Source organism: Brienomyrus brachyistius, chromosome 16 (assembly GCF_023856365.1).
Source record: "Brienomyrus brachyistius isolate T26 chromosome 16, BBRACH_0.4, whole genome shotgun sequence".
Classification (NCBI taxonomy): domain Eukaryota; kingdom Metazoa; phylum Chordata; class Actinopteri; order Osteoglossiformes; family Mormyridae; genus Brienomyrus; species Brienomyrus brachyistius.
In genome coordinates, this window is record NC_064548.1 from 10,238,766 (window position 1) to 10,252,571 (window position 13,806).

The 13,806-nt window shown below is 44.9% G+C and overlaps 1 protein-coding gene across 10 annotated transcripts in view; it reads left to right on the forward strand.

The window, feature by feature from the left end:
- The window catches only part of tns1b (tensin 1b), a 174,858-nt gene that overhangs the window by 21,818 nt on the left and 139,234 nt on the right, over positions 1-13,806 (forward strand). The gene's annotated exons all lie outside the window — the stretch shown is intronic.

The following is a 13,806-nucleotide window of genomic DNA, read 5'->3' on the forward strand; positions in this document are numbered from 1 at the left end:
GTCTTGTTTTCCTGTGTCTGAAAAGGTGAGACACAGACACTCTCTGTCAGGCAGGATCTATGTAAATATAACAGTGAAAATAGCAATAATTGACTTCCACGTAGCTTTCACCTGAACAGTATCAAATAGCCAACAAATCATACCAGAATACTAAAACCATATACTGGATGATTAATTATTGCGCATATACATTGATAATTTTGATTCCGTTTTATTGTACGTATCGTTGCTGCCCGATGGAAAAACACCGATCCCCAAAAATCTATTTTTCAGGAGTGTGAAAAAAGCAGTTCTCTCTCAAACTACGTTACAAAATAAACCTAAGACAACTTACTGAGACCTTCTTGGCACTGCAAATAGAGACCTATCTTGACATAGCCATCTGAAATAGTTTGTTTTAAATGGACTTGCATGGATCGTTGTCAATGACGCAAATATGTCAGTGTCAAGAAGATGCAGACCGATCTCGCTTTATATTCACAGTTAACAATGGTGTTAGCTAGCTAGCTATCAACGTTGAGTTGTACAAATTAGCGATAGAATGTAATCCATGCATACAAATGTTAACCAATACAAAAACAAATATTACTTAAATAGATCACTTCATAAAACATCTATTCATTGGTCAATAGATGTCAAATGTTATCAGTAGACGGGAGAATACGTGTATTCCTTCTATAGTAAAAAGTCGCAATCGTCAACCCAGGTTTCATGAGGAATGCATTATATCCTAAACATTAATCAACCTAATGTCCGTTTTATTATTAATTGGTCCTGTCTAGTTGATGTTGATTCCTGGTGACCTCATTGGCTCTAGTTCTCCGGTTTGGCCTGGCTTTTGTCTCAGCTTTCAGGCTTCCCAAAGGCATGTTCATGTCGTGGTGATTGAGTCCATCCAGTCTGTTGGTGGTCGTCCACTTCCTTTCCTGCCATCAGTGTCTACAAGCATTATTGTCTTTTCCAGTGAACTGTAACTTCTCATAATATGGCCCAAATTAAATTATACTTTGGATGTTTTTCTCTCATTCATCCTTTTGTATATTGCACATTCCAGCTAGCGATTCTTTGCAGCTTTTCTTTGCTCTGTTTTTCTTTCCGGCATGGTGACGTCGAGCAGCTGGACAGCCAAAAGGCTTTGGTCCAAGTGCAACATAAACACTAGCTAATTCTGAAGCATCTTTTGGCCCAGGGGTGTCAATCTCATTTAAGTTAACGGGCCATATTGGACTCATTGAGCAATTTATGTGTAGCAGGCTCATTACACATTAGCCACACCTTTAGCATTAGCCTTTTCTTCTTTATGTTTGAGGCCGCGATGGACTGGGAACAAAAATGAGCCCCTTTGAATATTCTTCATTGGAATTCATTTCATTTTCCCCATATGGGCTCCCTTCACAAATTTGTTTTTGAACAAAGTTCCTCAGTTTCGGTTCTGCAGGGTTCTGCAGAATCCAACACAGAATCCAACACAGTTTGTATATTTCCCTGTTCAGACATACCACTAAACCTGGTAATTAGGTGATTATGATGTTTAAGTGGGGAAATCTGCAAACTGTGCTGGATTCTGGCCTTCCAGGACTGGAATTTGAGAAATCCTGGTTTAGAATGTCTGCTGCTTATCGAAATGTGATTTCCACTATAATGTCAGATCAAAAATTCAAAAAAAAAAATAAAAAAAATCTGGTATCATACATAATTGCGTAAGTGAACTAATGCCTGCTGTGTCGGATTAAAGTGGTTCTATAGCCGCCATTTGGTGCAATTTCTATGGTTAATCACAGTAAGGTATTCGGCAAGTAGTAATGAATACAGAAAACAGGCGAGAGACGAAACCTTGTCCACACTCGCATTCCTTGTCAGGTTTATGTTGGCAGACGCTTGCCATTTGTCACGCCACACGGTTATGCTTTGAGCACGCATGTCTTACCAGAGGAGCTCGGTTTACGGTAGCTGGCTTTCATACGTTGCTGGTCTCCTGACCGTGATTAAAATGCTGTGGCTGACGCTTCTGTCCCTCCCGTGATTTCCTTGACTTGAGTTGCAAGCCATTGTATTTTTCAGCACTGTCAGTCTGATAATGGCACCCAAAAGTGCCCCCCCCCAACACATGTAATGAGACAGTGGCCCATATTTGACCCTTGGGCCTTGAGTTTGACATCAGTGCTTTGGCCATAACTTGGAACCATGTTCTGGTGTGTCCATCCATAAGGGTTTCTTGCTAAAGTATAGCAGTGGTTTACCATCACCTAGTCCTATAGCTCCTCTGTCTGATCTGTAATAGGATTCAAATGACGTTTTTGCTACTGGTGACCTTGGCAGATGTTCAAAACTCCAGGCATCATAGTTCTTCCCCGACACATGCAGTCCTTGTCACCCAAACAAGGCACTATATAGTGAGCACTGCAACTGCAGATTTGATCAGATTAAATCTTTCTGAAGAACTACTAAAGGTTTAGGCTTCTTGCGTGTTTTGTAGATCTCTCAGTCTGGTCCTGTCTGGAACAGATAAGAACTGCTCAGGACCATTCACCTTAACCGGGCAAATGAATGTAGTTCTACTGGCTGTTCATTTTCTCAGATGTTACTTTACACTGTACGGTGGTTTCAAACATTTCAAACAATATTCTTTAGATTTCTTCCCTCTTAGGGGATGAGTTTAGCTCTCTGTAGCTCCTCTGTACCTGCTCCTACCTGACTGTGGGGACTCCTTGTCCAGTGTAGTAAACCCGGCCTTTTCCCTTGCTTCTGTAATGTGTCTCTATAACATGCCAGGACCCCCTGCGACCCAGTAGGACAAGCTGTTTGGAAAATGGATGGATGGATGTTTATGTTGCCCGTGCATACCTGTTGGTAGACGTACAAAGAGCATTTGGTTTACACTTTGATGGATTGTGCGTATAGAGATGTATTCAGGGAAGAGATCATTTGACCCATGCATTTGAAACCGTAGTGTGTAAAATCCATAAAGGATTTTGTAATCTGCTGAACCTTGTGGCCTTGCATTGGGTTGCTTGTGTACATCCACCACTCGTTGGGCACGCGGATAAACCGGTAGCAACTGGCCAAACATTTGTAGTATGGACAAAAATCATCATTCACAGAGCCAAGGGAGAGCGGAGAAGATCTCAGGGGGGCTAAGGGCTGCTGGAGGAAAATGCACTGATTTTTCTTTCCCAGAGAAGGAAACAGTGAAAGGAAATCACTGATGCAGAAAGAGTCTCACAAAGAGAATGTCAATACGAGATAATAAGAGTTACAAAAACACACAATAGTCGCATAGAACAGCTTTAATTTGGTTGGCACTCTTCTGGATGAAAAATTTTCTGAATGGCATTAATAAATTAACAAAACTAAGTTCAATCCCGGCATTGTGGCTGTATGTACAAATTATTCAAAATATAAGGATTTCATCGCTGAGCTAATTTTGAAAGTAAAGGTGTGAACAATGTGTTTTCTTTATGCTTTTCTTGTACTTTGCTTTTCTCTGACTTGTTGAATGTGGTCTTTGTGCTGCATTTTTGTTTATTCTCTCCTTCAGCGGGAATTTTCTCGTCCCCCTCGCTATTGCGAGCGCCAGACCAGGACACACACGTCGTTCAGCCGTAGGTTCGGCCCAATTTAGGCCCCTTGATTTTCTCTGCACGCCCGCTTTGTGATGCTGTCCATCACCCCTAACACCTCGTTGTGAGTGTTTGGTGGCTGTCATGTGTGTGCAGAACAACGTAACGCTTGCATAGTGTCCTTTTTCATCGGAGAAAAGCATTCATTATTGTAGCTTCTGGTTCTCTGTATTTTTAAATTAATTTTGACATTATATTTACTTGTTTTCGAATTAAAGGGGAAGTCAATAATTAGGGGCACAATTTGTGTGGGACAAGAGCATGGTCGTGTTTTGCTATACAGGGCATGCGATCGTGTTTTCATTACTGGGAGAATGTTTCCCCTGAGGAGGTAATAAAATCCCCCCTTGACATGCCGCATTTGCTCTGAATACACGCAGGGGAAAGAAGCCTTTGTTTCTCTTTCTGTGAGAGAATCATGACAGGCCGAGGCAAATCGTCTCAGTTATTGGTATTTCTCTTCCCTTGTTTTTACTCTTTTAAAGGATGGGTTTCCACACTTCCACTTCATCTTCTGGAGACACTGTCATTCCAGAGGTATTTACACTTGACGGCCACGTCTTAACAGACAAAGTCGAAGAAATCGGATTTGTAAAAAAAAAAACAAAACACAAAATTGCAACGGAAGTACGTTTGTTTGATGTTAATGATCAAGACATGAGTGCTCATCCTGACAGTGGCTAAGCTGGTATAGCAAAGCCCACCCGGGCATTTCTTTGGTCACACGCAGAGTAGATCTGCCTGAGGAAATCATCTCCCAGAATCCAGTGGGGCATCCCATTCTTATCTTCAATGCGATTTGTCTCAGTTCCACTTAAGCCATTGCTTTTGAAGTCGTGTTCCCATAAATGCAACCACGAGCTGGCAGATTAACCACCAAAAGCTTGAGTCATTGGATTGACGGTAATAACCAAGTGACAAACCACTGGCCCCAAGACAAAATTTGTCCGGGAAGGTTGGCGTGATTGTTCCTCACTGAACAGTCTTAGTAAGAATAAAAAGCTCCAGGTACAGGTGGAGTATATTTATGACAATGGTCAGGCTGCTCACATGGTGGTAATTAAAGGAGTTTTGGAAACAGGATCTTCAGTAGTCAAATCGTTATTTAGGATTTGTGCAAAGAACTTTGCATCACCATTCCCATTACTTTGGGCTCCAAGTATATATTGTACCACTTCTGTGTGTTGTTTGGGGCGAATCAGAAGTGTGGTGCCTATATCCACAATGGCAGGAAAGCCAGGATCAGACCAGTCCGTAATCTCATGGTCCACCTTAAATGTCCACCTTAAAACTGAAGCATAGCGGCTGAGGAACTTCTTCTCATTCAGGAATAAACAGCATTGCTGTGCAATAGACAAATCTGATACAGAATTCTGTCATTATATGTTTAATTGGTTAAATATATACATACAGTACTGTGCCTGTCAAAGTGTGTCAGCTTAGCCGTTTCAGAACCTCTGCTAAAATCATCCTAGTGTTTGCAGTGACCGTCCAGTGCAGCCATGTATTGTTTGACTTGGCCACTAGCACACCTCATACAGTTGGTCAATCTCTCACTGACTTTTTAAACCAATTTATTTCATTATTTAATTGAAATTTTGATGAAATTTAACAAAATCATGGAACGGCTGAGGTGCCCCTGCGGAGAAGTATATATATAATAGTATATATATATATATATATTATAATAGTAATATGCTTTAGTATTACTATCCTGTTAATTTATCTTGTGCCAGGAACACATGACAAAGCTACAAATTGGTAAAGGAAAGCCCACAAAGCCCACAAACCTGTGAGAGTTTCTGACCCTTGGAGCTGCCCTGTTTGAACAAATAGTGAGAAAAGCCTCATTTGTGGTAACTTAACTTGGTCATGTTTCAAATCACTTACGCTTCCTGTACTTATTCGTTACAGTTTTTTGCTGTATGGTGCATTTAGTGTATTGAGTTTTCTAACTGACATGCACATGCTCTGTAATGAGTAAATCCTTTGTTCAGAAACTTTCAAGTGGACCCGTTATTATAAAGTATGAAATAGTTGCACCTATGAACGTTCACTTCAAACACACTTCATTTTTACTGTTGTCTTCACTAGTATTTCCCAGTCTGGTCTTCCAAATTTGGACTTACTGGCAGGGAGCAAAAAGCTGTGTCCTCGAGGAGAGTGATCTTCCCCATTTCCGTGATAATGAGGAGTCAGGGATTTGTAGAGTATTCTTCATTGACACCTTTGTGCTGTACTCCAGAGTATGTGATGCTTTTACGAGGGACATTTTTAATTCAGAATTTATTGTGCGTGTTTTGTTGAGTGGACGATTCCTTCTGTCAGTCATTCCGCTGCTTCCAGGACTCACTCATCAATCACCAGCTCCCAGGGGCTGTCCTCAAGCTCTCCGCTTGCTTAGCTAGCTAGCATACACAGGCCATCCTGGATGATTGTATTCATAATGGTCTATTTATCGGGCATGACGGTCAATCAGCCCCCCCCCCCCCCCCCCCCCGAGCTACACACGCCAAGCCGAGAATGAGACACCTCCTCACGGTTCTCCAAACCTCAGAGATCAGCAGACTGATCAGCAACTTTTATCGCTGCTTGGAATCATAAAACCTCTTGGCTACATTAACATGCATTCTACTTCAGCTTTATCATTTTTGAATAGATATGTACGACTATGGAAAGTACAGTAATAACCATTGCCCTGCTGCCAAGTAATTGAAAAGCCTTTTTGTACTAGATGCCTTGAGGGTGCTAAAGGCCTAATCTTTTATAACTTAGCATAAAAGAATGTTACCTGCACTTTTAGATGAGTGACTAATTTAATCACTGCCTTTGCACCTAAAGTTGATATTCATGTGTACACCAGAATTCGACGTCAAACTGAAGGAAATCAGTTGCACAGAAATGCTCCATTCAATTCCTGTGGAGTAATACATAAAAAAAGCAGTAGATTAAGGATGTGGGAAAGTGATTCAGTGAGTGGCACTGTTACTTCACCCCTCCAGGGTTTGGTTTTTGAATTTTTATCTTTGCTGGATGCCTGTGTTTGTGGAGGTTGCATGGTCTCCTACTACGCTTTCCTCCTGCAGTCCAAAAGCAAGCAGTCAGGTTAATCTAAACTACCTGTAGTATCCGATTGAACGTATGGGTGTGTGTGTCCTGCAGTGGTCTGTCATCTCGCTCTATGCGGCATGTGATAGGCTCCAACCCCGCCCCCGCCATGGTCCCGGTCAGCCTCAGCAGTTAGCGGATGGATGTACAAGCGGAGGGTTTACAGACCAAAGTGCCTGAGATATGTGCATCACCACAGTAAGGTTGCATGTTGAGAACGGAGTTCGCAGGACAAGGTGTGTCCCATTAATCTTGCTGGCCATTAGCCAGAGAAAATCCAACAGTGAATAATTTCTAATATCAGCGCCTGGGTGTTTGTGAGCAGCCTGACTTAATAACAGCCAAGACAAACATGCACCGTAGTGCAGACTCATTAATATAAAGTGACTCTTCGGCTTCTACATGTGTGGCTGTGAAGCGATTCTCATTTGGCCAAACTACCGATTACTATGTCTAAAAATAAAACATTCCCACAAATGTTCGGCCCACATAATATCACAAATCTCATGACTATGGGTCAAACATCCTCTCAGATTTTTCTACATGGACCTTTACACCAGCATTTGGGAGGTCTTCAGATTTGTTTTGTAAGCACTAGTTATGTGGAGCTCTTACCTGTTGGGCCACCATCACTGACAGACCCTATCAGGAGATTATGGATAATTATCCTGTAGGATTTCTGCTGATGCCTAAAGTAATTTGTAAGATGGTTCTACTTATCTTCGGTCTTTGCTCCTTTCCTTGACATCCCCCTTCTGTTATGTGGATGATCGTTCATATAATTCTGGATTCGTATACAACCCAAAAAGGCCCACTTCCAGCTGTGAACGTCTACCGAATTGGCTTGTTTCGAATCATGTCGCGTTAACTCTGAAGCCCTTTTCAGTTCTGCGGTCCTATAACAGAATCTGTGTCCCTGAAATCTCACTGCATCACTGTGACATAGACTTTATGCTCCATAGCAGCAGTGGCAAAACAAAGGAAGAAGGATATTTCATGTCTTTTGGGATTCTCCTGCATACCTGGTCAAAATGAAAATGAACTGAGTTTATTCTTAGTTGGGAAGGTCCATGAAATTACGGGTTTCGGATTTCAAAGTCTTTGTTTTAACTAAGCCTGCAGCTCTACCTCATAGCTTATGCTGGATTGGCTAAAAGGTGGTCCATCCTATTGCGATGAGTGATTCCCCAATGAGGAGGAAGTGTAAGCATGTGTTGGGGAGGCTTCGCCCTCCCCTTTCATAGTTGCTTCCTGCGGCCGCAGAACGAGCCTCCTTCTACAATGGCACCTACCCAGAATTCTACTTTGTCGCAGCATCATGTCTGACAGGTCGTGTAACGAGAAAAATTTGACGGACTCCGCTGATCCGAGACATTTCTGTAGCTCAGCTCGGGTCCAAGTATGTAAGAGGAGTTTCTCTGTAAAAAGGTTTGGCCCCTTACGTGTAGTAGCACGCAAAGCTAAGGTATTGTATTGTGCATGAAGAGTATGGTTTTCTGGGACAGATGGTTTTGTATTTCAGGGAAGGCCTTGGCTGCCCCCTAAATAAATGGGGTTCAAGGGATGGGGCGCTAACATTGTTTCGTTTTTACACATTCAGTATTCATCGAGATTCCCTTCAGGTAATGAGTCAGGGATGACATACACTCTTTTTCATCTTTCTCATTCAAATGGGGTGGGCGGTCAATGGCTTAGTTGGCTGAGTCTGTGTGCCAGTGAGCAGATAATTGCCGATTCGAGTCCCGGCCTCTGCAGAACAGTCACATGTCCACGGGTCCTTGAGCAAGGCCCTTAACCCCCAGCTCCAGGGCTGCTGTACGTCAGCTGACCCTATGCTGCGACCCCCCCCCCAATCTATGTATAGTAAGATGGGGTCAGCAAAGAGAAACATTCCATCATACCCGTACTTGTGCAAATGGCAAATAAAGCAAGTTTATTTGTTTAAAAATTGTTTTGCAATATTAACCAGACTCCATGGCTGGAATATTATTTGCTTATTGGCAAACATTTGATTGAAATGAAATATTTTGGAACTGGACAGTGAAATTGTTGTATTTCATTATGCCCGTGATGACAGGGTGATTGGCAGCACTTTTCAGTCATAGATTCTTGCTGTCGTTAATGAAACTTTCTATCATTAATGTAAGTGTCACATTTAGATGTGACTGTGTCACATGATGTGATAGAGTTTAGTAGTACAGGTGTAGCCATTACTTTTGGTGTTTTGTCGTTTACTTAGTCGTACTGCAAAATAAATATACTTGAAGATCAGATAAAGCAATTTATGTAAGGTGTTATCCCACATAATTTGAGAAATGGGACATGTGGTCAAAACTTTTATGCATAATTTGAAATATCCTACAGTCAAGGTGCTATTTGAAGTTTTGGTAATGATAGTACACCATTGCTATAGAAATGTTTAATGTATAATCTTTCTCAAAATGGCTTTTGCTATAGTAAATTCATTTATTATATGGTGGGATTTTTATTTGCTGTAGTTTTATGGTAATTACCCTTTTTAGAAAGGAAGAAGTCCGATTTCAAGATATGGAGGAAAGGCACTATATTTCCATACGTATTTGTGACTGGCGGGGTAGTGTTAGGGTTAGCGTTACCAAAAAAAAAAAAAAACAGTAATGGAAAATGGTGCAATATAAGGCCTTGGCTGTGTCGGGCCACCAGGGGGCAGTGTTGTTGTAAAGAGGAAGCTTGCGGCTAATCATAGATTCCATGTGAGGATGCAAGATGCTGTCCTGAGAGTTAGTGGGAGCGCGAGTCACCAAAGTGATTGTGTGCATTGTGCCTTGTCCTGTGCACGTCAGGCTCATTATGCTAAACGCACGGCCCTCCACGCATGACAGAATGGTGCCGGAGGTTGACACAGAGTTTCTCATTCATGTTGACGGACGTTAGATGTCGGGCATGTGACAGCTACTCTGAAGAACCTTCATCCAGGGAGCCGACAGAAAGCTTCAATGAAAAGCGAGTTTTTGTGGAATGGGGCTCTGTGGTCGTGGTCATCAAAGCCCCCCCCCCCCCCCAATTAAACCATGCTCAAGAGGCTTCACCAGGGGTGGGGGTCGCTTTCAGAGTGACAAGGTGACCTCCATTCACACCTTCCAATGGGCTGGGGGGCACGAGCGGCATCCTCGTCACTCTGCTCTTTCTCCTCGCCGTATAGTAATTACAGTCCCGTATCGGTGCAGGAGAAGCCATCGTGCCCCCCTGCTAACCCAGGGGGCCCCACACACCCAACTGCACACCCCATACCCTAGCTTGCCTAATTGCTGCACAGCTGACGAATCCCCCCACCCCCCCTATCTCATGCGCATTCGCCCTGTCAGGTTCCTGCGACGTTTCCACCTGTCCGGCGGACAAATGCGATGTCGCAGGGAACAAATGGGGACCTTATGTCCGTCTCACTCGATTAACGTGATTAAACATTTATGAGAGCCTGTAGATATTCGGGGGTGGGCGGGGGTGCGGGGGGGGGAGGGAGGGGTTGGTGGTGGGACGTCCTTCTTTAAAGTGCAATTTGCTGATAAGTATTGCCGCCTTTATCTGAAGGAAGGGCTGGATGCTTTCATTCGCTGCCTCCCCAGCCTGCTACTTTATAAGTGCCCTGTCTTATCGCCAGCCTTATCAGCCATCATGCTTAGATGTCTCCATGGTGCCCAAGGCGGTGGCTTGTGGATTGCATGCGTCGAGAGCTGGATGGAGGCGTGGCGTGTTGCCTTAGGTTTGTTGGACCATTGTTTACCTGTGACAAGCGGCATCCCATGCGTGCATGTGAGGGCAGCGGTCAGCGGGTTGGGCTTCTGCGCCAGTAAGCGGAAGGTCACCTCTGCTTGGCTGAGTGGCCACACCACCGTTGGGCTGTTGAGCGAGGTCCCATGATGCTGGATGGGAGCTGACCCTGTGCTCAGCCCTCAAGCTTTGCTCTATCCTCCATATAGGTATATGTTTTAAAAAGGAGAGCATGATGGGATATGTGAAAAAACACATTGTGATATACCTGTACTTGTACAAATGAACCAAATGAAGCATAATTTCGAAGAGCATCCTTTGTGTGCAGTGCCATGGCAGGCCTGGCCTGGGGAGTGATGCCGCTCACCATAGGCATCTATGTCCAGTGCCATGGCAAACCCGACCCAGGGAGCGACAATGCACGTTGTAGGCCCTCTGTATACAGCGCCGTGGCAGGCCTGGCCTGGGGAGTGATGCCGCTCACCATAGGCATCTATGTCCAGTGCTGTGGCAGGCCTGGCCTGGTAGCGACACCGCTTGCCATAGGCCTCTGAGTCCAGTACTATGGCAGGTCTGGCCTGGGGAGCGACACCACTCACCATAGGGCTCTGTGTCCAATGCTGTGGCAGGCCCAGCTTGGGGAGTGACACCGCTCGCTGTAATGAGCCATTTCAGGCTGCACATTACAGGCACTTCCTGCAGGGGAGTGCAGTGTTTCCTGTCCACGTCATACTGATGGAAACTCGTGCATTTTCCCATGACGCTGACCAAGCATGGAGAACAGTTTGTACTGAACGAGGGCTGCTATTTATACCTCCTCTTCACTATAACATGCAAAGCTGCCGCCCCCCACCCCCCTAAGCCCGAAGCGATCCACGCTCTGTGTCATTGTGTTTTTCTGTGAAGCACCTTCATGGCCACCATCCAAAGTCTGCGGGATCTGGAGAATGGGTGACCCTAGGTCTGCTCTGCGGTGTGAGCGAATGTGCGTCCTGTCCGAGGCTCACGCCTCCCCATCCCAGGGTGGGACCTGGAATCCTGCCACTCTGATTGGGTAACTGGTTATTGAAAGCAGATCGACATTTTAAAAACAGAAGAAAACAGCCTCGGGATTTAGCACCCTGTGAAGTTCTCACAATTTCCTCTTGAAAATGCTTCTGGTGCCCTGCCATGACATTTTATTTTCTTAGAACATGCTTTCATTTGAGAAAGCAGGATCCAGCAGCCCCCAGAGCAATTGGGTGTTAAGGGCCTCGCCTAAGGCCCAGCAATAAAAATGACTTTGCAGATCACGGGATTTGAACCTGCAACCTTCTGATCACAGACAGGATTTGAACCTGCAACCTTCTGATCATAGACACAGCATCCTAACCCAACGAACTGTACGCCGCTAGTGGGAATATGGTTGCCTGTCTTGATTGATGGAAGACGGATGCTAGCATCCTTTCGAAGGAGGTTAATCGTATGCAAATGGCCTGTCTTTAGGGTCCCGATGTTGCGATTCCATTCCATAGTGGAAACACTCCCACGCTGAATAACGATGTTTTGAATGCCTTGGATGTCTTGCTGCACGCTGTAGACTTTCTCGAACCCCCCCTTCCCCACCAACAGTGAGAGGACAGAGCCTCTTTATTACTCCCCCCCCCTCCCAACCCCCGCAACACTTTTTTTGCCCTGTCACATAGCCTCAAATAAATGTGTCTAATTCAAATGTTTTCATTTTTGTATTTAGCATGGATACAAAGGGAAGCCAGTGGGGAGAGGCTTGGGGGGATTCATTAAGTTAACCCCCCCACCCTGGACCAGACCATTTGGAGGGGGGGGGGAGTGACCCGTCTGGCCCTTCTGTGTCCTCCAGCCCTGCCTGTGTTTTCTCCATCCTCCCCCCATTGTGTCAGAAACAGTGGTGAACCAGTATTGCCTCCCGGAACCAATCGATTTGGACTCCCCTTAGTGTTCATCCCCCCACACCCCGGGGGTGTCCGGCCCATGGGTACTTTTTTTTTTTTTTACGAAACAGCCATTTTCCTCGCCATAGAGTTCCCCCCAACAAACTTTGATTTATGACCATCCGAGTCCACGATCCGGGGCAGCTAGACACGCATTTTGTGTGGGAAAAACCACATGAATGCCTGCGTTTGAGCTCGATGCAGAATGTGGGCATGTCTGCAGAATATGGGCGGGGCTTGGGGGGCTTGTTGTTTTCAATTACCTCCACCCTGGACCCAATTTCAGACCTGGCTATGTTAACTGTGCTGTGAAAGGTAGAAAAATAAGCATAAAATCAGTATAGATGTTAATGTTCCTGCATTCAAGCAACAGTTCTATCACAATTATTGATTAATGAGCTTGTTTTATTAAGCTTATGTTTCACTTAAGTGAACTATCATGAATTCATCCTTTTTAATGAATTTTCCATAGTGCGTTAAGTCTGCAAGGCTTTGGCCTGTAATCAAAAGGTTGCAGGTTTGAATCCCATGCTTGGCAAGGTAGCTTCATTGGGCCCCTGAACAAGGCCTTTAGTTGGATGGACAGCTACGCTTTGCTCTCACCTTTTTAGGTGTGCAGGACTGGACTGGACTGCCCCTGGACCACCCAGGGGTCCCCCACAATAGGGGTCTGGGGGGAGGGGATGGAGCAAACCCATCGGCTGGGAAAAAACAGGATAAAAGCTGACATGCCGAGTGGCCAGTCCAGTCCTGTATTTGTGCATGACAGCAAGATGGGATACGTGAAAGAAAAGAAAATGCATTCCTATGTGCTTGTGCAAATGGCAAATTAAGCTTCATTTTATTTCACAAGTTGGAAGGGATCAGAGACCCAGGTGGTCTGAACGATGATGCATTTTAATGTTTATCAAGTTCAGTTTATAAATAGTGTTTGGGGGGAGTCGACGCGGTGTTTATCCCTGAGATGCCCCCCGGTGTGCCGGTGTGTTTACCTCATGCCGCGATGACAGGCTCATTATTCCCCTCATAACCTGACGGTAAATGGCTGGCAGCAGCCCAGCCCCCTCTGCTCTTGTCGTGTTTAATAAGGGCGCTGGTCGGGAAGCCGCCTCTACTTTCTTGGCACAGTCGCTGGAAAAGGCTCCCCGTTCTGTCAATGATCAACGGGGAGGTTATGTATCACGCGGCTGGGCCGGGCCTCCGTGCTGGGCAGCGGTTAACCTTTGACCTTTGCAGATGGGCACCAGGAAAAAAAAAAAAATGAAAAAAAGGAAAACTGTAGAGGAAAGAGAAACATCCCCTCAGGCAGCCCCCCCCCCCCCCCCCCAAAAGAAAAAGAAAAGTCAGGATGAATCCCTCAAAGTGAGCACTTTTTTTTGGGC